The sequence below is a fragment of the Oncorhynchus tshawytscha genome, linkage group LG17, assembly GCF_018296145.1.
Source record: "Oncorhynchus tshawytscha isolate Ot180627B linkage group LG17, Otsh_v2.0, whole genome shotgun sequence".
NCBI classification, from domain to species: domain Eukaryota; kingdom Metazoa; phylum Chordata; class Actinopteri; order Salmoniformes; family Salmonidae; genus Oncorhynchus; species Oncorhynchus tshawytscha.
Window position 1 is genome coordinate 12,101,664 of NC_056445.1, and position 27,192 is coordinate 12,128,855.

The following is a 27,192-nucleotide window of genomic DNA, read 5'->3' on the forward strand; positions in this document are numbered from 1 at the left end:
GATTATAAAATCATTTACAATGTTATTAATCTGAAAGTATGAATTCTTTGAGAGTCAATTGGAGTTCTTTCCCAGAATAACAAGATAAACACAAAGTTAGACAATCAACATTTTATAATGCTAATCAAAATGTTTACAAGCATAATGAGCGTGATCATGAAAAGGTGGGAAATAGAATGAAAGACAAGAAAGAGACCTCAACATATCACTGTGAACTCTGGCTGTATTCCAAAAAACACGTGCGTTCTGCGCTCTCACGTTCTATCAAGGGTGATCTTCCAAGCACACCTGAGAGAGCACACCATCTAGTATGGGAGAACACAGACGACTTGAAATCTGCTAATGTTTAAGAATGTTACATAGCCAGAGCAGTGGTGTTTAACTGTGAAACTAATATCGCATTGAATTGGGACTGATGAAATTGTATTTCCAATGAGCAGGCTTACATTGTGATAAATTCATACAACTATAACATGCATATTGTTAAATGACGCTGATGTTAAAGATGGTTTTATATGAACGTTATGCAATGATAACTAATTGCTAGGCGATATGATGCAATACTAGATTCGAAGGCCTAGACTACTTCATCCTAATGCAAGTGTCACACCTTGCTCTCGCTCTCCCTCTGCCCTTCTTTACGCACACCTGTCACCATCATTACGCGCAGCAGCGCTCATTGGACTCACCTGGACTCCTTCCCTTTGTTGATTGCCACGCCTATAACTGTCTGCTCCCCCTTTTGTTCTCTGTGTCAGCATTGGCGTCATTATTTTTTCCCCTGTCCAGACGCTGTTCCTGTTCTGTTTCATGTCTGTTTTTCATTAGCTGTTCTCCCTGTACCTGCTTCTCGTCTACCAGCATCGATCCTTACAGTAAGCTAAATGCATTGGATACAAAACAAACAGTTGCTGGTGATATTTTGGAAGAATTTATTTTAAACTTGCTCAGTTAATATCTCCTATGATAACAAAGACTGCTTCGGGGTGAGAGGATCTTTGTTGGTGAATTTTCTTGTACGGTTTGCTGATTGCGGCCTTGATCTTTGCTTGTGGCGGCATGTACACAGCTGTGATAATAAGACTGGGAAAATCCCTCAGCATATAGTGGGGTTGGCATTTTAGCTTCAGAAACTCTAGGTTGGGTGAACAGGAGATCGAGATGTTTTTAACTTTGGTACACCAGCAATCGTTGACAGGGAAGCATACACCTCCCCCCTACTCTTACCAGAAGACGCCTTTTGATCCATACAGAAAATGTGAAAAGCGATCTGGTTGAATAGCCGAGTCAAGTGTCCAGTCCTTCAGCCATGTTTCTGTAAAAACAAAGACACAGTGTTTCCCGATGTCCCTCTGTGACTGAAGCCTTGCTCTGAGTTCAGTTTTTGTCCCAGCGATTGGACATTAGCCATCTGGATACTAGGAAGAAGAGAGCGTGTAGCCTTTCTTTCCAGCCTAGCTTGAAGTCCCCTTTTCCACCCTATTTGCTAGCTTTGGTCATCTTGGTCAGCAGGACCTCCGTTCCAGAGCGACTAAAATAATTTTTCATGAAGCTTATCACCAATACACAGTGGATGTAGAGTTCCAGTTAAATGAACGTCACATTTAAGGGCTCGGTGGAAGGTCTCAGTGGTGATGCTAGCCTGTGGAGTAGTAATTTGTAACTTGTGTATTTAAACTTCTGACCCACTGGAATTGTATTCGAGTGAAATAATTTGTCTGTAAACAATTCTTGGAAAAATGACTTGTGTCATTGCACAAAGTAGATGCCCTAACTGACTTGCCAAAACTGTAGTTTGTCAACAAGAAATTTGGAGTGGTTGAAAAACGAGTTTTAATGACTCCAACCTAAGTGTATATACATTTCTGACTTCAACTGTACACGTGTGCATGCACAGAAGCATTTATGCATGAATGAACACACACATACATACGCACACACATACACACACGCTCCGTGTCAACTCTCCCACAATGACCCTTCTCACCTCCCCGACCCCGGAAGACCATTATAACAATGTAAATTACCCAGCTTCACTAGGACTTGTCTAGAAATTCCATTACTCAGGCAGATATTGTGAAATCAGCAATTAACCAAACAACATAATAAAATGTTGAGAGGGTCTGGAGGAGAATACTAATTAGATTTGCTGGAGATCTGGTTCCTAGTAGTGACAGATAAGCAATTATAGTAGAACCTTTGGTCCCAGGTGGACCCTGATCAAACGTTGTGTTCTATATAGGTAATAGGGGGCCATTTGGGACGTAGACTTAGATTCCAATAGACTAGCTGATGGGAAAGTGTTTCTTCTTGGATGTTGAGCAGTGAGTAGCAGTTGATTCTGAACACGTTTTTCTTCATGGACCTGATGCTTGGAGTTCATCCTGTTTATGGATCAGAAAGAAGGCTAGCCTATTAATCCCATACCTGTCAGACAGACTCACAGCCTGGCTGATTGCGTCCCAATTGATGCCCCTTTTCCTCTAGAGTGCACTATTTTTGACCTGGGTCCATAGCACTCTGGTCAAAAGTAGTGCACTATTAAAGGGAACAGGGGTGCCATTTGGGACAAAGCTTCTGAGTAGTTTGATTTATATTTCTCTCGTTCCTCCAGCTGCCCCTTCCATAAATCCTCTCCACGCTGTTGAGAGCTTGTAAAGGCTAGGGAAAAGCCATACATTGATAGATTTGACAACATATGCAGGGAGTAGACTGGAGATTACATGAGTGGTTTTTCCATTCTACTGCGACTTTTCAAATTTGAATTCCTAATGAAACGACAGGAAATGCATTATGATATAATTAAGCAATAAGGTCTGAGGGGCTGTGGGAAATGGCTGATATACCACGTCTAAGGGCTGTTCTTAGGGACGACGCAACGCGGAGTGCCTGGATACAGCCCTTAGCCGTGGTATATTGGCCATATACCCCAAACCCCTGAGGTGCCTTATTGCTATTATAAACTGGTAACCAATGTAATTAGAAGGGTCATACCCATGGACTACAGTCTGATTTACCACGGCTTTCAGCCAATCAGCATTCAGGGCTCAAACCACCCAGTTTATAATTTCGCTTTTGGCGTCACTTTGGCGTAACTAGGGAAATCAGTGGACATCATGTTGAGTGTCGACACCCATCTCCGTTCTGTGTGTCTTCTCCCATGGGTTGTGTGTATCTCCTGTGTATCAGTGGGAGCCTTTGGTATGTGTGTGACGTGTATGTGACAGCTTTTCCAGTTCATCTGTGAGCTTGGCCATCCATGGCAGGACAGTCTGCTATGTGTGTGTGTGTGTGTGCGCACATATGAAAGGGGGGTTGTGTGAACATGCTGTACACTACATATGTCCACTGTGCTTGTACATTTCCTAGGGCCACTCTCTGCTCCTCTCTCTCTCCCCATGATGTTAATTGTTTGACAGGCCTGACTGACTGCTCATCTCACTATCTCTCTGTCACTCTGTCGCTCTAGTATTCTACAGTTTGTGATGATCTTTCTGCTTCTCTGCCTCTTATAAACTCTATCCCTCTCTCGCTCTCTGTGCCATCTTCTTCATCCATCTCTTTCTCTGTCTCCCTGCTGGTGGCAGTCTAGGCCCTATAGCTACATAGGCAGGCAGATAGACAGACAGATACAGTGGCTTGCGAAAGTATTCATCCCCCTTGGCATTTTTCTTATTTTGTTGCCTTACACTCTGGAATTAAAATAGATTTTTGAGGCGTTTGTATCATTTGATTTACACAACATGCCTACCACTTTGAAGTGCAAAATATTTTTTATTGTGAAACAAACAAGAAATAAGACAAAAAACCTGAGAACTTGAGCGTGCATAACTATTCACCCCGCCCAAAGTCAATACTTTGTAGAGCCACCTTTTGCAGCAATTACATTTGCAAATCTCTTGGGGTATGTCTCTAGAACTTTAACACATCTAGCTACTGGGATTTTTGCCCATTCTTCAAGGCAAAACTGCTCTAGCTCCTTCAAGTTAGATGGGTTCTGCTGGTGTACAGCAATCGTTTTGTCGTGCCACAGATTCTCAATTGGATTGAGGTCTGAGCTTTGACTAAGCCATTCCAAGACATTTAAATGTTTCCCCTTAGACTACCCAATTGTTGCTTTTGCAGTATGCTTAGGGTCATTGTCCTGTTGGAAGGTGAACCTCCGTCCCAGTCACAAATCTCTGGAAGACTGAAACAGGTTTCCCTCAAGAATTTCCCTGTATTTAGTGCCATCCATCATTCCTTCAACTCTTCCCAGTTTCCCAGTCCCTGCCGATGAAAAACAGCCCCACAGCATGATGCGGCCACCACCATGCTTCACTGTGGGGATGGTATTCTCGGGTGATGAGAGGTGTTGGGTTTGTGCCAGACATAGTGTTTTCCTAGATGGCCAAAAAGCTCAATTCTAGTCTCATCTGACCAGAGAACCTTCTTCCATATGTTCGGGGAGTCTCCCACATGCCTTTTGGCGAACACCAAACATGTTTGCTTATTTTTTTCTGGCTACTCTTCCGTAAAGCCCAGCTCTGTGGAGTCTACGGCTAAATGTGGTCCTATGGATAGATACTCCAATCTCCGTTGTGGAGCTTTGCAGCTCCTTCAGGGTTATCTTTGGTCTCTTTGTTGCCTCTCTGATTAATGCCCTCCTTGCCTGGTTTGTGAGTTTTGGTGGGAGTCCCTCTCTTGGCAGGTTTGTTGTGGTGCCATATTCTTTCCATTTTTTTAATAATGGATTGAATGGTGCTCCGTGGGATGATCAAAGTTTAGGATATTCTTTAATAACCCAACCCTGATCTGTACTTCTCCACAAATTTGTCCCTGACCTGTTTGGAGAGCTCCTTGGTCTTCATAGTGCTGCTTGTTTGGTGGTGCCCCTTGCTTAGTGGTGTTGCAGACTCTGGGGCCTTTCAGAACAGTGTGTATATATACTGAGGTCATGTGACAGATCATGTGACACTTAGATTGCACACAGGTGGACTTTATATAACTAAATATGTGACTTCTGAAGGTAATTGGTTGCACCATATCTTATTTAGGGGCTTCATATCAAATGGGGTGAATACATATGCACGCATCACTTTTCCTTTTAGAATTTGTTGCATTTTTTGAAACAAGTAATTTCTTTCACTTCACCAATTTGGACTATTTTGTGTATGTCCATTACATGAAATCAAAATCAAAATCAATATTAATTACAGGTTATAATGCAACTAAATAGGAAAAACGCCAAGGGGCTGAATAGTTTTGCAAGGCACTGTAGATCCTCCCAGAAGACTGCTTGAGGGCTCTATGATAAAAATGTCATGATTCCCATAGAACATGCCTTAAGATGACCCCGTCCTTCCATACCCTCATCCTTCCATCCTCCTCATTCCTTCCCGTGCCTCAAACCTCAGGTTATCACCTAACTCCTCATCCTGCCTCTGTGTGTAGGTTAGAGCAGGGTACTTTACTTCTTCCAACACCACAGTCGTGGGTTTGATTTCTGCATGGATCCACATATGCTCAATATCTTCTTGTACAGAGGAAGAAGCTGTTTGAAGTTGGTGTTTGCTGTCACATCCTATTGGAGTCGCAATTCAACATCTCAGACACGAGACGTATGTGGTCTACATACAATCACGGACCACAAAAGGAAAACCAGCCACATCGTGGACACCGACGTCTTGCTTCCGGACAAGCTTAACACGTTCTTTGCCCGCTTTGGGGATAAGTGCCACCGACGCGGCCCGTTACCAAGGACTGTGGGCTTTCCTTCTCCATGGCCAACATTAGTAAGACATTTAAACATGTTAACACTCACAAGGCTGCCGGCCGAGACGGCATCCCCAGTTTCGTCCACAGACCATGTGCAGACCAACTGGCGTTTACGGACATATTCAATCTCTCCCTATCCCAGTCTGCTGTCCCCAAATGCTTCAAGATGGCCACCATTGTTCCTGTACCCAAGAATGTTAGGTAACTGAACTAAATGACTATCACACCGTAGCACTCACTTCGGTCATCATGAAGTGCTTTGAAAAACTAGTGAAGAATCATATCACCTCCACCCTGCCTGCCACCCTAGACCCGCCCCAACAGGTCCACAGACAATGCAATCGCCATCACCCTGCACACTGCCCTATCCCACTGGACAAGAGTAATACCTACGTAAGAATGCCTTTCATTGACTACAGCTCAGCATTCAACATCATAGTACCCTCCAAATTCATCATTTAGCTTGAGGCCCTGGCTCTCGACCCCACCCTGTGCAACTGGGTCCTGGACTTTCTGACGGGCCGCCCCCAGGTGTTGAAGGTAGGAAACAAAATCTCAATTCCGCTGATCCTCAACACTGGGGCCCCATACGTGTGGGTGCTCAAACCCCTCATGTACTCCCTGTTCACCCATAACTGCGTGGCCATGCACACCTCCAACTCAATCATCAAGTTTGCAGACGACCCTACAGTATTGGGCTTGATTACCAAGAACGACGAGGCAACCTACAGTGAGGAGGTGAGGGCACTCGGAGTGTGGTGTTAGGAAAACAACCTCTCACTCAATGTCAACAAAACAAAAGAGATGATTGTGGACTTCAGGAAACAGCAGAGGGAGCACTCTCCTATTCGCATCGACGGGACAGTAGTGGAGAAGGTGGAAAGTTCCTCGGTGTACACATCATGGACAAACTGAAATGGTCCACCCACATAAACAGCGTGGTGAAGAAGGCACAACAGCGCCTCTTCAACCTCAGGAGGCTGAAGAAATTTGGCTTGTCACCTAAATTCCCCACAAACTTTTACAGATGCACAATCGAGAGCATCCTGTCGGGCTGTATCACCACCTGGTAAGGAAACTGAACCGCCCTCCTCTCCAGAGAGTAGTGAGATCTGCATCACCGGGGGCAAACCACCTGCTCTACAGGACACCTACAGCACCTGAGGCCAAAAAGATCATCAGTGACAACAACCACCCGAGCCACTGCCTGTTCACCCCGCTATCATCCAGAAAGTGAGGTCAGTACAGGTGCATCAAAGCTGGGACTGTGAGACTGAAAAACAGCTTCTATCTCAAGGCCATCAGACTGCTCAACAGCCATTAATAACATAGAGAGGCTGCTGGAAACATACAGACCCAAATCACTGGCTACTTTAATAAATGGATTTGATAAAGGTATCACTAGTCACTCTAAATAATGTCACTTTAATACTCTCATGTGTACATACTGTATTTCATACCATCTATTGCATCTTGCCTATGCCGCATGGCCATCACTCATCCATATATTTATATGTACATGTACTTATTCCATCCCTTTACATTTGTGTGTATAAGGTAGTTGTTGTAAATGTGTTAGATTACTTGTTAGATATTACTACACTGTCAGAACTAGAAGCACAAGCATTTTGCTACACTCACATTAACATCTGCTAACCTTGTGTATGTGACAAATAAAATGTTATTTGATTAAGAACATCTAGCCGCTCAAAAGCTCCCTTGCATGCCGATCTATAAATTACGTCTCCGTAATCTAGCATGGGTAGGATGGTCATCTGAATCAGTGTAAGTTTGGCAGCTGGGGTGAAAGAGGAGCGATTATGATAGAGGAAACCAAATCTAGATTTAAATGTAGCCTGAAGCTTTGATACACTTGAAGTCAGAAGTTTATATACACTTAGGTTGGAGTTATTAAAACTCATTTTTCAACCACTCTACAAATTTCTTGTTGACAAACTATAGGTTTGGCAAGTTGGTTAGGACATCTACTTTGTGCATGACACAAGTCATTTTTTCCAAGAATTGTTTACAGACAAATTATTTCACTTATAATTCACTGTATCACAATTCCAACGGGTCACAAGTTTACATGCACTAAGTTGACTGTGCCTTTAAACAGCTTGGAAAGCTTCTCATAGGCTAATTGACATGATTTGTCAATTGGAGTCAATTGGAGGTCTATCTGTGATGTATTTGAAGGCCTACCTTCAAACCCAGTGCCTCTTTGCTTGACATCATGGGAAAATCAAAAGAAATCAGCCAAGACCACAGAAAAGGAATTGTAGACCTCCACAAGTCTGGTTCATCCTTGGGAGCAATTTCCACACACCTGAAGGTACCACGTTCATCTGTACAAGCAATAGTATGCAAGTATAAACACCATGTGAACACGCAGCCGTCATACCGCTCGGGATGGAGACGCGTTCTCTCTTAGAGATGAACGTACCTTGGCGCGAAAAGTTCAAATCAATCCCAGAACAACAGCAAAGGACCTTGTGAAGATGCTGGAGGGAACAGGTACAAAATATCTATATCCACAGTAAAATGAGTCCTATATCGACATAACCTGAAAGGCCGCTCAGCAAGGAAGAAGCCAGTGCTCCAAAACCGCCATAAAAAAAGCCAGACTACGGTTTGCAACTGCACATGAGGACAAAGATTGTACTTTTTGGAGAAATGTCCTCTGGTCTGATAAAACAAAAATAGAACTGTTTGGCCATAATGGCCATCTTTATATTTGGATGAAAAAGGGGAATGCTTGCAAGCCGAAGAACACCATCCCAACCGTGAAGCATGGGGATGGCAGCATCATGTTATGGGGGTGCTTTGCTGCAGGAGGGGCTGGTGCACCTTACAAAATAGATGGAAAATTATGTGGATATATTGAAGCAACATCGCAAGACATCAGTCAGGAAGTTAAAGCTTGGTCGCAAATGGACAATGCCACCAAGGATACTTCCAAAGTTGTGGCAAAATGGCTTAAGGACAACAAAGTCAAGGTATTGGAGTAGCCATCACAAAGCCCTGACCTCACTCCTATAGAAAATTCGTAGGCAGAACTTAAAAAGCGTGTGTGAGCAAGGAGGCCTACAAACCTGATGCAGTTACACCAGCTCTGTCAGGAGTAATGGGCCAAAATTCACCCAACCTATTGTGGGAAGCTTGTGTGAGGCTACCCAAAACATTTGACCCAAGTTAAACAATTTAAAGGAAATACACTCAATTAGTATTTGGTAGCATGTAAACTTCTGACCCACTGAGAATGTGATGAAAGAAATAAAATAAAGAAATAAATCATTCTCTCTACTATTATTCTGACATTTCACATTCTTAAAATAAAGTGGTGATCCTAACTGACCTAATACATGGACTTTTTACTGGGATTAAATGTCAGGAATTGTGAAAAACTGAGTTTAAATGTATTTGGCTAAGCTGTATGTAAACATCCGACTTCAACTGTATGTGCTGAGAGAAGGACAGTGTACCGTCCAGCCATACCCCCAAGTACTTGTATGATGTGACTACTTCAAGCTCTAAACCATCTGAGGTAGTGGGGAGAGGGGCATTTTTCGTGACCACGTGACCTTTGTTTTGAAGGTGTTCAGAACAAGGTTCAGGGCAGAGAAAGCTTGATGGATGATAAGAAAGCTTTTTAGAGCTTTTTTTTACCACAAAATACAGTGAGGGTCCAGCTCAGTATAAGACTGTATTATCTGCATATAAATGGATTATAGCGTTTCCTATTGCCTGAGCTATGTTTTTTTTAATGTAAATTGAGAAAAGCGTGGGGCCTAGGTTCGAGCCTTGGGGTACACCCTTGGTGACAGGCAGTGGCTGAGACAGCAGATCATCTGACTTCATACGCTGCACTCTTTGAGAGAGGTAGTTAGCAAACCAGGCCAAAGACCCCTCAAAGACATCAATACTCCTTAGCCGGCCCACAAGAAGGGAATGGTCTACCGTATCAAAAGCTTTAGCCAAGTCAATAAAACTAGCAGCACGACATTGCTTAGAATCAAGGACAATGGTAACATCATTGAGGACCTTTAAGGTTGCAGTGACACATCCATAACCTGAGCAAAAACCAGATATAGACATCAAGAGTTGATTATTGACAAGTTTTTCCAACACTTTTGATAAACAGGGCAAAACAGAAATAGGCCTATAACAGTTAGGATCAGCTTGTTCTCCCCCTTTTAAGTAAAGGACAAACCGTGGCTGCCTTCCAAGCAATGGGAACCTCCCCAGAGAGGAGAGACAGGTTAAAAAGGTCAGAGATAGGCTTGGCGATGATAGGGGCAGTAACCTTAAAGAAGAAAGGGTTTAAACCATCTGACACAGAAGTTTTTTTGAGATCAAGTTTAAGGAGCTCCTCTAGCACCCCGGACTCAGTGACTGCCTGGAGGGAGAAACTTTGTAGCGGGGGAGAGGGAAAAGAGGGGGGAGCATCGGGACTAGTCGTATTAGAAGGCATGGGAGATGAGGAAATATTGGACGGGCAAGGAGGCAAGGCTGAGTCAAATTGGAATCCTGAGTTAATGAAGTGGTGATTAAAGAGCTCAGCCATTTGCTTCTTGTCAGTAACAACCACATCAACTTTAAGGGACATGGGCAGCTGTGAGGAGGAGGGTTTATTCTCCAGGTCTTTAACCATTTTCCAGAACTTCCTGGGGTTAGATCCACAGAGAGAGAACTGCTCCTTAAAGTAACTAACTTTGGCCTTCCGGATAGCCTGAGTGCACTTATTTCTCATTTGTCTGAATGAGAGCCAGTCAGCCTGAATACGCGTGTGCCAAGCCTTTCGCCAAATGCATTCTTGAGATGGAGTAATTCTGCAAGATCACAGTCGAACGAATGGCTGAACCTGTTTTTAATTCTCATTTTCTTTATGGGGTGTGTTTGTTGAAAATATCACTGAAAATATAAAAAAAGAAGGTCCATGCGTCTTTGAGAGAGGGAGCTGATTCTTAAACAATTTCGAGAGGCCAGGTCATGAAGGAAGGCTTGCTAATTATTTTTTTTTACCAAGAGCCGATGACAAATAAGGACAGGTCGTTTCACTGAGCAGCCATTACAAATACAGGCTGTAAAACAGTGATCACTAAGGTCATTACAGAAAACACCAGATTGATGCCTCTCAGGATTATATGTTACCAATACAATTTGATTTGATCCAGCTGCTCGTAGCCACGGTTTCTCTTTCTTCTCCAACTCTCCTCCCATCTCTTCCTCCACTCTTTCATCCCTCCATACCTCATCCTTACCGATCTCCAGTCAGACCTATAATTCAATGAACTACGGAAATCTCTTGAGGGCTTAGAACATAGCCATACCACACTGGACGTCCCACACTCAGTTAATGACCCACACAATTGTATAATATATCTGAATCTAATTGAATAAAACATGTGCATGCATGCATGCCTGTGTGTGTGTGTGTGTGAGTGAGTGTACCAGATAATTGTATCAGACCTGACCTTTGACCTCTGATGAACTACAGTAACACTTTGTGTCTGTATGTAATCAGTCTGGTAATGGCTTCACATTATGATCCAGCTGGGAGGGGAGAGAGCAGAGAGAGAACAAAAAAGCAGAGCCATGGCAGAGAGCTACAGTATGGTGCTCATAGACCGGTCAACCCAAGTCAGTCTCAATTTCATTAACCCACCAACTCAGTAGAATGATGAGGTTGATCGTAGAACTGTTTGTTTTCCACCCTAATGGTTAGGATTGAGAGATTAAGCTGATCCAAGATCTGTGAAGATCTGTAAACGTCAAAGGAAATATTCCTTTATAGCAACTCCTTAGCTTTGCGAGCCATACTGATTCCTCTGTCAACCATAGTTACCTGCAAGGAAACACATGCCGTCATCATTGTTTTGCACAAAAAGTGCTTCACAGGCAAGGATATTGCTGCCAGTAAGATTGCACATAAATCAACCATTTATCGGATCATCAAGAACTTTAAGGAGAGCAGTTCAATTGTTGTGAAGAAGGCTTCAGGGCTCCCAAGAACGTCCAGCAAGCACCAGGACCATCTAAAGTTTATTCAGCTGCAGGATCGGGGCACCACCAGTACAGAGCTTGCTCAGGAATGGCAGCAGGCAGGTGTGAGTGCATCTGCATGCACAGTGAGGTAAAGACTTTTGGAGGATGGCCAGGTGTCAAGAAGGGCAACAAGAAGTCACTTCTATCCAGGAAACACATCAGGGATAGACTGATATTCTACAAAAATTACAGGGATTGGACTGCTGAGAACTGGGGTAAAGTAATTTCATCTGGAAAAAAGCTTGTCTGGAGAAGACAAGGTGAGCGCTACCATCAGTCCTGTGTCATGCCAACAGTAAAGCATCCTGAGACCATTCATGTGTGGGGTTGCTTCTCAGCCAAGGGAGTGGGTTCACTCACAAATCTGCCTAATAACACAGCCATGAATAAAGAACGGGACCAACACATCCTCCGAGAACTTCTACCAACCATCCAGGAACAGTTTGGTGACAAACAATGCCTTTTCCAGCATGATGGAGCACCTTGCCATAAGGCAAAAGTGATAACTAAGTGGCTCGGGGAACAAAACATCAATATTTTGGGTCCATGGCCAGGAAACTCCCCAGACCTTAATCCCATTGAGAACTTGTGGTCTATCCTCAAGAGGCAGGTGGACAAACAAAAACCCACAAACTCCAAGCATTGATTATGCAAGAATGGGCTGCCATCAGTCAGGATGTGGCCCAGAAGTTAATTGCCAGCATGCCAGAGTGGATTGCAGAGGTCTTGAAAAAGAACGATCAACACTGCAAATATTGACTCTTTGCATCAACTTCATGTAATTGTCAATACAAGCCTTTGTCACATATGAAATGCTTGTAATTATACTTCAGAATTCCATAGTAACATCTGACAAAAATATCTAAAGACACTGAGGCAGCAGACTTTGTGAAAATTAATATTTGTGTCATTCTCAAAACTTTGGGCCACAATTAGTGTTTCTTCCAACACATTGGTGTCGGAGGTGCATTGCATTAGACCACTGCGCCACTCAGGAGGCCCATCTTCAAATAGAGTTGATCAGGCTGTTGATTGTGGCCTGTGGAATGTTGTCCCTCTCCTCTTCAATGGCTGTGCGAAGTTGCTGGATATCGGCCGGACCTGAAACATGCTGTCATACACATCCATCCAGAGCATCCCAAACATGCTCAACGGGTGACATGTCTGGTGAGTATGCAGGCCATGGAAGTACTGGGACATTTTCAGCTTCCATGAATTGTGTACAGATCCTTGCGACATGGGGCTGTGCATTATGTTGAAACATGATATGATGGCGGCGAATGACTGGCACAACAATGGGCCTCCAGATCTCATCATGGTATCTCTGTCCATTCAAATTGCCATCAATAAAATGCAATTATGTTCGTTTATGCCTGCCTGCCTGCCTGCCTGCCTACCCATACCATAACCCCACCGCCACCATGGGGCACTGTGTTCACATCGTCGACATCAGCAAACTGCTCGCCCATATGACGACATACAAGTGGTCTGCGGTTGTGAAGCTGTTTGGATGTACTGCCAAATTCTCTAAATCAACGTTGGAGGCGGCTTATGGAAGATAAATGAACATTACATTCTCTGGCACCAGCTCTGATGGACATTCCTACAGTCAGCACGCCAATTGCACGCTCCCTCAACTTGAGGCAGCTGTGGCATTGTGTTGTGTGACAAAACTGCACATTTTAGAGTGGCCTTTTATTGTCCCCACCACAATGTGCACCTGTGTAATGATCATGCTGTTGAATCAGCTTCTTGATATGCCACACCTGTCAAGTGGTTGGATTATCTTGGCAAAGGAGAAATCCTCAATAACAGGGATGTTAACAAATTTGTGCACAAAATTTTAGAGAAATAAGCTTTTTTTCCCATGGAAAATTCCAGGTTTTTTTCAGCTCATGAAACATGGGACCAGCACTTTACATGTTGCATTTATATTTTTGTTCAGTGTAGATAATATAATTAGGATGTCAGCAAATACAATTAAAAATTTACGCCACTCATCTACGGCAAATATACTCACAGTATATGTTTCCACATAGCTAGATCTTCAGCCAGCATGAAACAAAAGTGAGGAAGGGTTTTGACTCCCGAACGCAGTTGTCATGTCAACACATCCGTCAGTGCTGCTGTGAACAGTGTCACAAGAAACAACCAAATGGATGATGTATAAAAAAATTCAACATCACTGATGCAATTTCAATGCTGTTTGTGTTGCTTTCTGTATCACCAAATTTGTTTGAGTTGATTTTACTGTATGAAATTAACTGGCTGAAGAGCAACAACATTCTCAGTAATAGTCACAGAAACTTCTTAGTTGCTGTGACTGTGATATGTTGTTGTTTATCTACCTTAGTTGAATACATTGTCAATCTTGATAAGAGCATATGCTAAATGACAGAAATGTAAAGGTAATATATGAAAATCAACTACTGCGAAGCATACCGGGTATTGGCCTTGTTTCTGGGCGGAGCTCAATATAGTAATACTCAGCATGCTTTGCAATTGTTCATTTTTACATAACAGTACATTTAGTTTATTTAGAAGATGCTGTTATCACACCATAGTCCCATCAGACCTTTGATACCAATACAGGGTGAAAGGGGGCCACAAAATTGTATACAAATAAAAAATGACAGCTTTTGAAAGTATATCGTTACCAAAGACATTGGAGTGTAGTTCAGCCCAGTGTAATACAAAAGTCTCGGGAAGTAATTCAAATACGTATTTCAAATACATTTAACAGAAATGGTGCCCATCTTGAACCCAACATGTGTTCTGTCCACTATTTACCCAGCGCTGGGTTGCTTTTTAACCAAGAATTTGAAAGTGTGTGATACATTTGACTCGCCTCAACATCCCCACTGCTGCACATTGACTTGATTCCTTTCTTAGAAAAGAGCACTTGATTTCATTTGGTATGACTGCACAGACACACATCTGTCCCCTTTCTATTAATAACACTATGTGTGTTTGATGGAGCTCTGATGTAGCTGTAATGTTGTCTGGTATAAAAGCAGTGGCTGTGTTAGTTAATCAGGCCAGAAAAATAATGATGATGGCATTGGGCCCTCTCTTGCCTCTCTCCACAGATGACAGGGTACAGCAGTAAGGCAGGAAGATGGCACCCAGGGGCGAGAGAGAGAGACACATAGATAGAGGGTGTGAGTGTGTTTGTGTGTGCGAATGGCTGATGCTAACACTGGACTCCCTGTTGGCAGTGGAGCTGGAGTGGGAAAAACTGTTTGGCTGTGGGCCTGAAGGGGGGGTGCTAACCCTGTCCACAGACACTGTCTTCTACACATGGATAGAGCTGCTGCTGTCTTTATACAGTAGAAGAAGTCTAACTATATTAACTGTAGTTCCAAAGTTATTTGGCTTGACAAAATTCTTCTTCTTCAAGTATCTAGATAGTGATTTAAAAGAGAACTGTAATACAGCTGTGTAAAATCAATTGATATTGTGAGTGCTTATTTCTGGGTGCTCTTATTGAATAAACAAACAACATGGAAGTATTATTTTTCCATTGGTTGGTTTTAGTATGGGTCTGGGAAAATATACACACCTAATGACACTGAAGTTCCACAGAGTTTGGCCTGGCATACAGTACCATATCTCCCGCGACACCAACATTTGGGGTTCTGTAAATTTGTGGTTTCACATAACCCATAACTTCTCCTGGTATATGTCTTGCACCCTACGAGGTACTGCGAGGATTTGTGGCTTAGTCAGCATTGTACGGCGGTAAAGTGTGGGAGCGGACGGTGCTGAGATGGACTTCTGCTTCTGCAGTGTATAGTGGTAATATTAGCTTAGTACTCTCTCTGCTCAGTACTGTCTCTGCGGTGCTGAGAGATGAATGTAGACACTGGAGAGGAGATTTTCTATGAGTTGTAGGAAGCTTCCGAAGTGGCACCACACTCTAAAAAATGCTGGGTTGTTTGATTGACCCAACTGCTGGGTTGTTTGGTCGTCCCAAAGGCTGGGTTGCAGGCATTGGGTCACATAGTTTGGGTTGTTCACTATACTGGATCACTCCAATATATTGGTATCACTCCGTGGTGGAGGGATACATCCGAGGTGAGGAGTTACAGATCTACGCACCTGTGTAACGGCTGGGGTCCTCCCCTATATATAGACCCCATGGCTGCGACACACGTTCTCTTTCATTTTTCTCGGCAGATGTCCGTATGGTTTGAGGTCCAAACTTTCTGTAGTTTGGTTGGTATGTCACTGGTAAGTGTAATATCTTGCGTGGAAGTATAGTCATTGGCTGTTTGCAGCTCCTCCTCTTGAGTGCTGCGCAAGGTTGATCTTGTGTTTCGTTAGCGTTGCACTACGACCCCGTGTGCATCCATTAGTATGGTGGGCCTTGCTGCCACAAACTGTAATTTACCTTAGAACAAGCCAGTCGACAAGTTGTGTGTTTTGTGAATTGCTCTGCTAATTACCCTGCAGTTGTTTTTCATTGTTCTTTACCCTGCAGAGTGTAAGAGTCTCGTGGTGGGCTTTCCACTACGTTGAGACATTAACTTTTGGAGTTCCTTAACGGAGTTACTCCATCATATTGTGCTGTTTTTACTTGTTGGATATTAAACCAACTAGGTAATACTGCAGTTGGCATAAAAAATAAAATAAAATAAAAAATCTAATCCATTACCTTGTTGCTGTTTTTTGTCTGTCTGTTTTTCCCACACGGGTCTCCTGTGTTTGCAGAGGTAGTGGGTCAGTTATCCCTCACCGGGTTCCTATTCCTCTAGGCGGGTCACAACATAGGTCTCCCAGGGCGTCAGACCCCTGCTCTGTGGCCTTGTTGGCTTGGCTGAGCTTATGGCTTCCATTTGTGACAGGTGTGATGGGCCCTGCGGTTGATAGCTTTGATGGCGACGACAGCTGTTCCTTTTTGACCAGTGATAGGCTGTTTCTGGGGGACGATGATGGCACTGTTCACCACTGTGAGCGGGGCTACCAGGCTGACAGGCCATCAGAAGCCGGCAGTGGGGTTACATCGCTCCCAGCGGCTTGAGAAGCTATGAGGAGCCTACTCACTTGGGTAGCCATTGCATTGGACATCAAACTGGTGGACAGTGATGACTCTCCATCTGTCCCATCTCTGCTGAGTTCCGCAAGGCCTTGCAAGAGAGCTGGGCTTCTGCCAGGGGGTGCTTCCGACTCACAGCAGAGACTGGACCATGGAGTTATGTTGCGGGCACAGAGTCACTCGGCCTCCAGGAGAACCCGACCATGGACACCATGTTAGCTCCGGGACCCCCCAGAGTCTTTGATGTGGACTTGAAAGCCACGTATTGGTCTCTCTGTGCTGCTGCAGGCCTACCTGCAGACTCTTGTTTCCCTGGCTGCAAGAGGGCACAGAAAAGCTCCTCTGGGAAGTGATGGAGGTGTCTCGCCTGCTTTCCCTGCTCCAGAGGGATGTGGCCCACGCCAAGGGAAGGGCCATGGCGCAGGTGGTTACCTCTCAGCTCCATCTCTGGCTGGCCCAATCCCGTCTGTCAGCTGCTCTCCAGAGCACATTTTCCACTCTCCTCATCAAACCAGGGCTGATGTTTGACCCAGGGATTGAGGACATTCTGGAGCAGACCGAAAATGTTTGTAGGGACCAGGAGACCCTGAGATGGTTCATGCCGCCTCCTCAGGCCCTGGGTCCAAGGTTTGATGGACCATCGCCACACACATGTACCCGAACGACAGAGGGTTCCTCTCCTGCCCCATCGCCTCGTGCTGAGGGATGACAGCTGGGAGGGGCACAGCATGCAGTGGAGCAACAACCTGTCATCCGTCACCGTCATACGGATGTCAGAATGGCTAGGTGGGTTCTACTCCACTTATTTTGTGGTTCCAAAAAGAGACGGAGGGTTTCGACCGATTCTGGACCTCTGCAACCTCAATGGGTACTTGAATGTACTGAGGTTCCACATGCTGTCCTCAGCCCCTGTGTTGCAAGGACCATGAGGGATGCATACTTCCATGTTCCTGTTCACTCAGCTCATTGGCAGTACCTCCGATTTGCTTTCGAAGGGACGGCTTATGAATTCATGGTTCTTCCCTTTGGCATCTCCTTGGCACCCCACACTTTCACAAAGTGCAGGGACGCTGTCCTGGCACCTCTCACGTCCATAAATTCAGAGCATTGTCAGTTTGTAAATTCAGACCGTTGTGCTCTCGGAGTGCACACTGGACGTTCTGGCCGAGGAGTAGGGTTGATTTGAGCATTCTGGCCTTACAACAGCAGTCAAGCACCCAAGCTAACGCCTGCCTTGTTGTACATGGAACCTGTCTCACATGCATTCATAAAAATAAAAAACTTAAGATGTCAGCTGCTAATTTTCCAATTTACACCACATAAACACAGCCATTTTCACTGGACTATCTGTTGCTAGCTGTTGCTGCCAAGTCATGGGGGTTAGCCTTGCAATCACCAAGTGGTGAGACACATAGCCCTCTATATTTAAATGTTTCAGGTACACTCCGATAGGTGTCTGCGTCACACACAGTATCTTCTATTGACATTGTCTTTGTGTCTGCTTTTCAGCATAAAGTATTCTGTAGCCACAGTGTGGACACCAGGTGAGACCACACACACACACACAATAACAGTCTATCTTCTTCACTTCATCCCTCTCCCCCTTCTCCCTAAATCCTCTAGGTTATATCAGCTGTTTTGGTGAACCACTCCCGCATCTGAACTGCCTGACACAGAGGGCACAGCATGATCATAGGTGAGATTTTTATTTAATTTAATTTTTTATTTCACCTTTATTTAACCAGGTAGGCTTGTTGAGAACAAGTTCTCATTTGCAACTGCGACCTGGCCAAGATAAAGCATAGCAGTGTGAACAGACAACACAGAGTTACACATGGAGTAAACAATTAAAGTCAATAACACAGTAGAAAAAAAGGGGAGTCTATATACATTGTGTGCAAAAGGCATGAGGAGGTAGGCGAATAATTACAATTTTGCAGATTAACACTGGAGTGATAAATGATCAGATGGCCATGTACAGGTAGAGATATTGGTGTGCAAAAGAGCAGAAAAGTAAATAAATAAAAACAGTATGGGGATGAGGTAGGTAAAAATGGGTGGGCTATTTACCGATAGACTATGTACAGCTGCAGCGATCGGTTAGCTGCTCAGATAGCAGATGTTTGAAGTTGGTGAGGGAGATAAAAGTCTCCAACTTCAGTGATTTTTGCAATTCGTTCCAGTCACAGGCAGCAGAGAACTGGAACGAAAGGCGGCCAAATGAGGTGTTGGCTTTAGGGATGATCAGTGAGATACACCTGCTGGAGCGCGTGCTACGGATGGGTGTTGCCATCGTGACCAGTGAACTGAGATAAGGCGGAGCTTTACCTAGCATGGACTTGTAGATGACCTGGAGCCAGTGGGTCTGGCGACGAATATGTAGCGAGGGCCAGCCGACTAGAGCATACAAGTCGCAGTGGTGGGTGGTATAAGGTGCTTTAGTGACAAAACGGATGGCACTGTGATAAACTGCATCCAGTTTGCTGAGTAGAGTGTTGGAAGCAATTTTGTAGATGACATCGCGGATCGCAAGTCGAGGATCGGTAGGTAGTCAGTTTTACTAGGGTAAGTTTGGCGGCGTGAGTAAAGGAGGCTTTGTTGCGGAATAGAAAGCCGACTCTTGATTTGATTTTCGATTGGAGATGTTTGATATGAGTCTGGAAGGAGAGTTTACAGTCTAGCCAGACACCTAGGTACTTATAGATGTCCACATATTCAAGGTCGGAACCATCCAGGGTGGTGATGCTGGTCAGGCGTGCGGGTGCAGGCAGCGAACGGTTGAAAAGCATACATTTGGTTTTACTAGCGTTTAAGAGCAGTTGGAGGCCACGGAAGGAGTGTTGTATGGCATTGAAGCTCGTTTGGAGGTTAGATAGCACAGTGTCCAAGGACGGGCCGGAAGTATATAGAATGGTTTCGTCTGCGTAGAGGTGGATCAGGGAATCGCCCGCAGCAAGAGCAACATCATTGATATATACAGAGAAAAGAGTCGGCCCGAGGATTGAACCCTGTGGCACCCCCATAGAGACTGCCAGAGGACCGGACAGCATGCCCTCCGATTTGACACACTGAACTCTGTCTGCAAAGTAATTGGTGAACCAGGCAAGGCAGTCATCCGAAAAACCGAGGCTACTGAGTCTGCCGATAAGAATATGGTGATTGACAGAGTCGAAAGCCTTGGCAAGGTCGATGAAGACTGCTGCACAGTACTGTCTTTTATCGATGGCGGTTATGATATCGTTTAGTACCTTGAGCGTGGCTGAGGTGCACCCGTGACCGGCTCGGAAACCAGATTGCACAGCGGAGAAGGTACGGTGGGATTCGAGATGGTCAGTGACCTGTTTGTTGACTTGGCTTTCGAAGACCTTAGATAGGCAGGGCAGGATGGATATAGGTCTGTAACAGTTTGGGTCCAGGGTGTATCCCCCTTTGAAGAGGGGGATGACTGCGGCAGCTTTCAATCCTTGGGGATCTCAGACGATATGAAAGAGAGGTTGAACAGGCTGGTAATAGGGGTTGCGACAATGGCGGCGGATAGTTTCAGAAATAGAGGGTCCAGATTGTCAAGCCCAGCTGATTTGTACGGGTCCAGGTTTTGCAGCTCTTTCAGAACATCTGCTATCTGGATTTGGGTAAAGGAGAACCTGGAGAGGCTTGGGCGAGTAGCTGCGGGGGGGGGGGCGGTGCTGTTGGCCGTGGTTGGAGTAGCCAGGCGGAAGGCATGGCCAGCTGTTGAGAAATGTTTGTTGAAGTTTTCGATAATCATGGATTTATCGGTGGTGACCGTGTTACCTAGCCTCAGTGCACTGGGCAGCTGGGAGGAGGTGCTCTTGTTCTCCATGGACTTCACAGTGTCCCAGAACTTTTTGGAGTTGGAGCTACAGGATGCAAACTTCTGCCTGAAGAAGCTGGCCTTAGCTTTCCTGACTGACTGCGTGTATTGGTTCCTGACTTCCCTGAACAGTTGCATATCGCGGTGACTATTCGATGCTATTGCAGTCCGCCACCATATATTTTTGTGCTGGTCGAGGGCAGTCAGGTCTGGAGTGAACCAAGGGCTATATCTGTTCTTAGTTCTGCATTTTGTGAACGGAGCATGCTTATCTAAAATGGTGAGAAGTTGCTTTTAAAGAATGACCAGGCATCCTCAACTGACGGGATGAGGTCAATGTCCTTCCAGGATACCCGGGCCAGGTCGATTAGAAAGGCCTGCTCACAGAAGTGTTTTAGGGAGCGTTTGACAGTGATGAGGGGTGGTCGTTTGACTGCGGCTCCGTTGCGGATACAGGCAATGAGGCAGTGATCGCTGAGATCCTGGTTGAAGACAGCGGAGGTTTATTTGGAGGGCCAGTTGGTCAGGATGACGTCTATGAGGGTGCCCTTGTTTACAGATTTAGGGTTGTACCTGGTGGGTTCCTTGATGATTTGTGTGAGATTGAGGGCATCTAGCTTAGATTGTAGGACTGCCGGGGTGTTAAGCAGGGTCAACAGGAAGTATTATTAAAGAGATGCTTTACATTGAAATACAGACAGAGATGTAGTAGTCCCAGAGTTAATGATCCAAGGTCAGTTTTGCATTTCACCTACTGATTATGATGACTGAAAATATTAGAATAAAAAACCAAGGCTTAATCATGCTCTCTCTCTATCCATCTGTCACTCATCTGCAGGTATGTTTTTATGTAAGAGAGGAAGCCAGTCCCGTCATTGCCTTCTCACCCACCTTCAACCCTTTCAAAAGTACCATCACACTGGTGTGATCATTCTACAGTGGTCCCTGAAGCGGTATGATTACACCCGTGTGATTAGAACGCTTATTTAGAACTGCCAGTTTTGAATGACGCAACAATCAGCACTTGAGCTGGCCACACTTTTTTTCAGAAACTATTTACACACAGTTCTTTCAAAGTTATGTCCAGAATGTGAGCCGTTTATTTTTGGATGCAATGTTCAGATATTCACAGAAGTATCTATAGCATAACACAATCATCCAAACCTGGAAAAATGTAGGCTACATTTGTCAGAGCGCTAACTGAGGAAAGATTGACGCAACACAAGCAGTCATATTTGTGTAACTCTCCTCTGACAAACTACAATATGAATTAGCTAATATCAATTACTATTTATAATTAATCACATCACGGGTGAGCTCACCATTGATCGGAATAATTGAGTGAAACAATTTCTGGAAATCAAAAGTAATCCGACGACTAGTTTCAGCGTGCCGCCATGCTTTTTTTCCTCACAGAAACCAAAGATAAGAGAAGACAAGAGTTTGGTCTGTTTACCATCGTCTGTTTACCATCGTTCACATCCCACCATTCACTTCCTGAAGTTCTCAAAAAGGGAGTGAACCTTTACTCACCTCAATTTGTTATAGCATCTTTGGTCCTACAGACGATTACGTGAAACCCAGAATGCATTGTATGTCAACAAACATGTCTCCACACACATAGCTGGAATTAGCTAATAATTACCACACAAAACATTTTCTGATAGTGATTTATTGATTCAAATGGCACGTGCCGGCAGTCAATCATGTAACCTCTCACTCCCACTCTGAGCCATTCAGTGTTGTTTATGTATGCAGCTAGTGAGCTAAGCTGTAGCATTAGCAATGTCTTTCAAAAAGGAGACAACTCACAAACAAGGAAATTCTGGATTTAAAAAAAAATTCTGACAATGCGTCTGTATGAAAGTTTGGAATCAGATTCTGACAGTGAGGAGCTGCCCCCCAGCCATTGAGAACCCTGAATCTGAGGACCCCTTGTCCACTGAGAAAGTCCCAGTTCCCTTTGAAGATGCTGGTGGTGATGGAGGCAGACCGAAAATGGATGAAGTACAGGAGTTCTATTGTAGCTAGAAGGCTGCCAGCCATTTCACCCCTCCTGGCCCTGCTGTTTGCTTTGATGAGTCCCAGTCTGAAGTGCAACACCCCTTGCCATTTCCATCTGAGGCAGAGTGCTTCAAGTTGTTTCTGACAGAGGATCTGGTGGGAGACATAGTAGAGACCAATCACTATGCCTTGGAGAGCCAGGAGTGGGGGGGGGCAACCACAATTAGTGAAATGTATACCTTCCTGGTGACAGTCCTCATGGGGATAGTAAAGAAGAACTCCCTAAGAGAATAATGGAGCACAGATCCTGTGTTTGCAACTCCCTTCTTTGCCACCCTCTTTTTCCAAGTCTGCTCCCTAGTTCTGCTGCGATGACTGCATTTCATCAGCAATGCTACTGCCATCCTAAATGACCCGTTATACAAAATAAGAAATGTCAACAGTTGTCAGTAAAGTGGCATGACAAACGAGACATCCATGCCCTCTCCACTGTCCATACAGCAACCATGTCGGCCACAGGGAAGGTGGACCACCTCAGGGGAGAGAGACAAACCAGACTGTGTGCTTGACTATAACCTCAAAATGGGGGCAGTGGATAAGGTGGACATGATAAACAGCTTTGTGGAATGCACTCAGAAAATGACCAAGTGGTACAAGAAGATATTTTTCCAGGATAGCTTCAAATTACAATAAGCCAATACCTCTGACGCAATTAGCATTGTTTTACAGAGCTAACTACATAAGCATGATTGAATATAACACCATAAAGGTTATGAAATGAGTAACGTTACCTCGCGTGTCCGCGGATATAAGGAATATACACACATATATTATGCTCCATACACAGTGAGCTACAGTAGAAACGGTATAAAACGATATATAGAAACTATTATAATGTAATAAGGCACTTACTTTGATAGAAACACATTCTGGTTTTGAGCCTGGGTGTCTGTAGGGATGCCTCCAGCACTGAGACGCTGTGCTTTAGACAGTTGGGAGTCATAAAGCCAGGGTAGCTTCAAAATACAACACATGCTAATACTTCTCTGATGCAATTAGCATTGTTTTCCAGAGCTAATAGAAGAATGTAGCTAGCTACTTAAGCATTGAGTATAACACCATAACGGTCATAAAATGAGTAACGTTACCTCGTTTGTCCGCGGTTATAAGGAATATACACAAAAATATGATGCTACAGTAGAAACGACGTAACACGACATGCAGAAACTATTATAACATAATAAGGCACTTACTTCGATAGAAACGCACACATTTCCAAAGTTATTATTGGTAACGAAATCAACTATGACTGCGATGCAGGGAACAGATGGAAAATGTGAACACGTGTGCGGGATGGGAGATGAGCAAATGTCTGCAGAATTGAACTGCACAAACAATTGGGAAGTGTTTGGGGAATTTTGTTCAGGTTATAAATATCCCAAAAATGAATTGGTCCAAAAAAGTAAAAATGACAACTTTTATGTGAATGAATGAGGCGGAACACACCTCAATTCAAACTGCTCTTAGAAAATAAAAAACTTGTTCGAAAATAATTTGAAATTGACAAATTGAAAACAGCCTATAAATAAAAACAGGCTGCGTGCCTTGGTTTGAGGGCAGCGCCGGATCAGAACAACTGGGGGCCCAAGGCTGGTTAGGAGACACTGCAATTGTGATGAACTGAGAGAATATTAGAGTAGTACTGTAATTCATGAATCATATACTGTCTGCCACTGTTCTTACCTCTTTCCCTTTCTGTCTTCTCCACCTCTCTCCCCACCTCGTCTTTCTTCCTCCTTTTATAATGCACACCATATGGGCATTGAAGTACAGATTGAACTTGTATTTATAATATTACAATTATCCTAATTACAATGCATGTATGTATTTATAACACCTAGATAATTAACTTCTTTCAACAAAGCGTTTCACATTCTCCACTGGTTGAAATTAAGTGTCTCATTGAAATACTATCCTGTGTCCTCAGATTAATGCAGATGAAGGGAGTTAGATATGCATAGTTGTTTTCTGTATATATGAATTACAAATCAATCATGTTTCTAGTCTATTGCATAGTTACAATGTGTATTCATTGATGTCCCAGGAGCAGGAGTGGTAAACACTGTTGAAGTGTATAATTGTAATACATACATGCAGACACAGCATCGTTCAAATAATGGAGTTTGATATGAATGAAAAAGAATGCCTCAGAGATTCATACCTGAACCGCCAAGGAAGAGTACATGATCAGTGTATAGATTCAATGTACAGGCTACAATGTGGGAATCTCATGTGTGGTAATAACTACAGTACATGTGTATATAGGACTTGCATCCTTGGTACAATAAAGTTATTATATTCTACTCTATCCATAGGCTTCATTAATGCCATTCAGACTTGAAGTTGATACAACAACTATGATAACTGAGGTTCATAGGTTCTGAACTAATATTCATACCAATCTAACGTTTTAGGGTCCATACACATACTGTATCTAGCTACACACCCATAGGCATACAGTTATTTTAATCCTCCACTACACAATAAGCAAGTAAATAGTTAGCTATGTTACTTCAGCTGCATTGCAAGACAAGCTTACACAATTGTACATTCAATTTGCAGTAAATGCTTTAGCTAGCTAGATTCTTTACATCCACTGTTTCACAAGACGACAGCCTGGTTTTCTCAGGAGTCCCTAAACATTAAACACGAATTACACATGCATTCTCCTAACACTAATGGCTAACGTTAGCTAGTCAGGTTACTTGCCAAATAGCGATTTTCGTAAATTAACTTTATGACAACAAAAATATGCACAAACGTTTGTCTCTACATTGACAAACATATTCCTCTCAATTGTAATTTTTTTGCTTGACTCGTTATAACAACTTACGTTTGGTTCCACTGTAATGTTTTACGGTCAGCCATCTTTGTTGAAGAACACCACCAGAACACGGGTGGCTCGTGTCAAAATTCGTCATTGGAACCACTCGATATGATTGGTCATATATAAACTTTGGGACCCAAATGCCAAATGCTTAATGAGTGCTCTAACTCCCCCTTGTGGTATCCAAAACACTTTTTAACAGCTTCTACACCCAAGACATAAGACTCCTGAACAGCTACCCGGACAATTTGCAGTGTCCCCCCCAACCCCCCATTTTTACGCTGCTGCTACTCTCTGTTTATTATCCATACATAGTCACTTTACCTCTACCTACATGTACATATTATCTCAATTACCTCGACTAACTGTGCCCAAGGACATTGACTCTGCACCAGTACCCCCTGTATATAGCCTCACCACTGTTATTTTATTGTTGCTCCTTAATTTTTTTGTTATTTTCTTTATTTTTCTTTTATTGATGTATTTTTTTACTTCAGTTTATTTATTTTTCTTAGAACTGCATTGTTTGTTTTAAGGGCTTGTGAGTAAGCATTTCACTGTAAGGTGCTGAATACAACAGGAGTGTAGACATGTGACAAATACAATTTGATTTGATTTCGTTGTCCTTCTGGAAGGTTCTCCCATCTCCACAGAGGAACTCCTGAACTCTGTCAGAGTGACCATCGGGTTCTTGGTCACCTCCATAACGGCCAAACGGGCGGCCAGCGGCAAGCTTCTTCCATTTAAGAATGATGGAGGCCACTGAGTTCTTGGGGACCTTCAATGTTTTGGTAACCTTCCCCAGATCTGTGCCTCAATAAAATCATGTCTCGGAGCTCTATGGACATTCCTTCTACCTCATGGCTTGGTTTTTGCTCGGACAATTTGCTAGCTATCAAGGAAATACGATGTCCTCTGATGTTTCGTTCCTTTTCAAGATGACCGTTTTTGTGCAGAGGTTCACGGAGCCTTTGTGCCAATGAGCACTACATGTTTTTCATCTGAAAAACAAGACACAACAATACATCATTATTTAACATTCAGTCATCGTTATAATCTACTCTAGCCAATACAGTTGCAAAGAATATAAACAAACTTTCAATAACACACAATAACAAACGTGTATGCCATCTGTAAATACGAATACCATGTTTTAATTACGAGCCTAGTTGGTTTAGCCATGGAAAAAGACAGGAACATTCCCATTAGCCATGATTGGCCGAGATAATGGGTGGGCTGGACATGCCGAGAGATGAGTTCGGATTGGTCTGCCATGTAGCACACATCTTTCTATAACATGAGCTGGTCAGTATGTGTAAGTAATTCTTTCTAATGCAGCTTTTTTGAAAGATATCACTTAGTAGAACTACATAAGTGTTGCTCTCCACTTTCTGGAGGACGGAGTTTTGAAATCAGTGGAATGTCCGGTGGAATTGGAGATTGACAGATAAGGAAAATTTGGGTGTTTGATTGCAAATATGCAGAGGGAGTCGAAAAGATAACACACAGAAGGCTGTTTTATAAAACACCTGTCTTCTGATTACATCTTAAAATTAAGGGCAACCATGGCATCCGTGACAGAGAGGGAGAAGCATCCATACATGTATACGCGTAAGAGTCTCGCTA

The 27,192-nt window shown here is 43.7% G+C and overlaps 1 long non-coding RNA gene across 1 annotated transcript in view; it reads left to right on the forward strand.

Annotated features, from left to right (window-relative positions):
• The window catches only part of LOC112216872, a 28,399-nt gene extending 6,689 nt beyond the window's left edge, over positions 1-21,710 (forward strand). Inside the window, exons 4-5 of the long non-coding RNA XR_002948409.2 lie at positions 18,467-18,539; positions 21,514-21,710. This is a non-coding gene — a long non-coding RNA (uncharacterized LOC112216872). The remainder of the gene's footprint in view (positions 1-18,466; positions 18,540-21,513) is intronic.
• Positions 21,711-27,192: the final 5,482 nt, after the last annotated feature.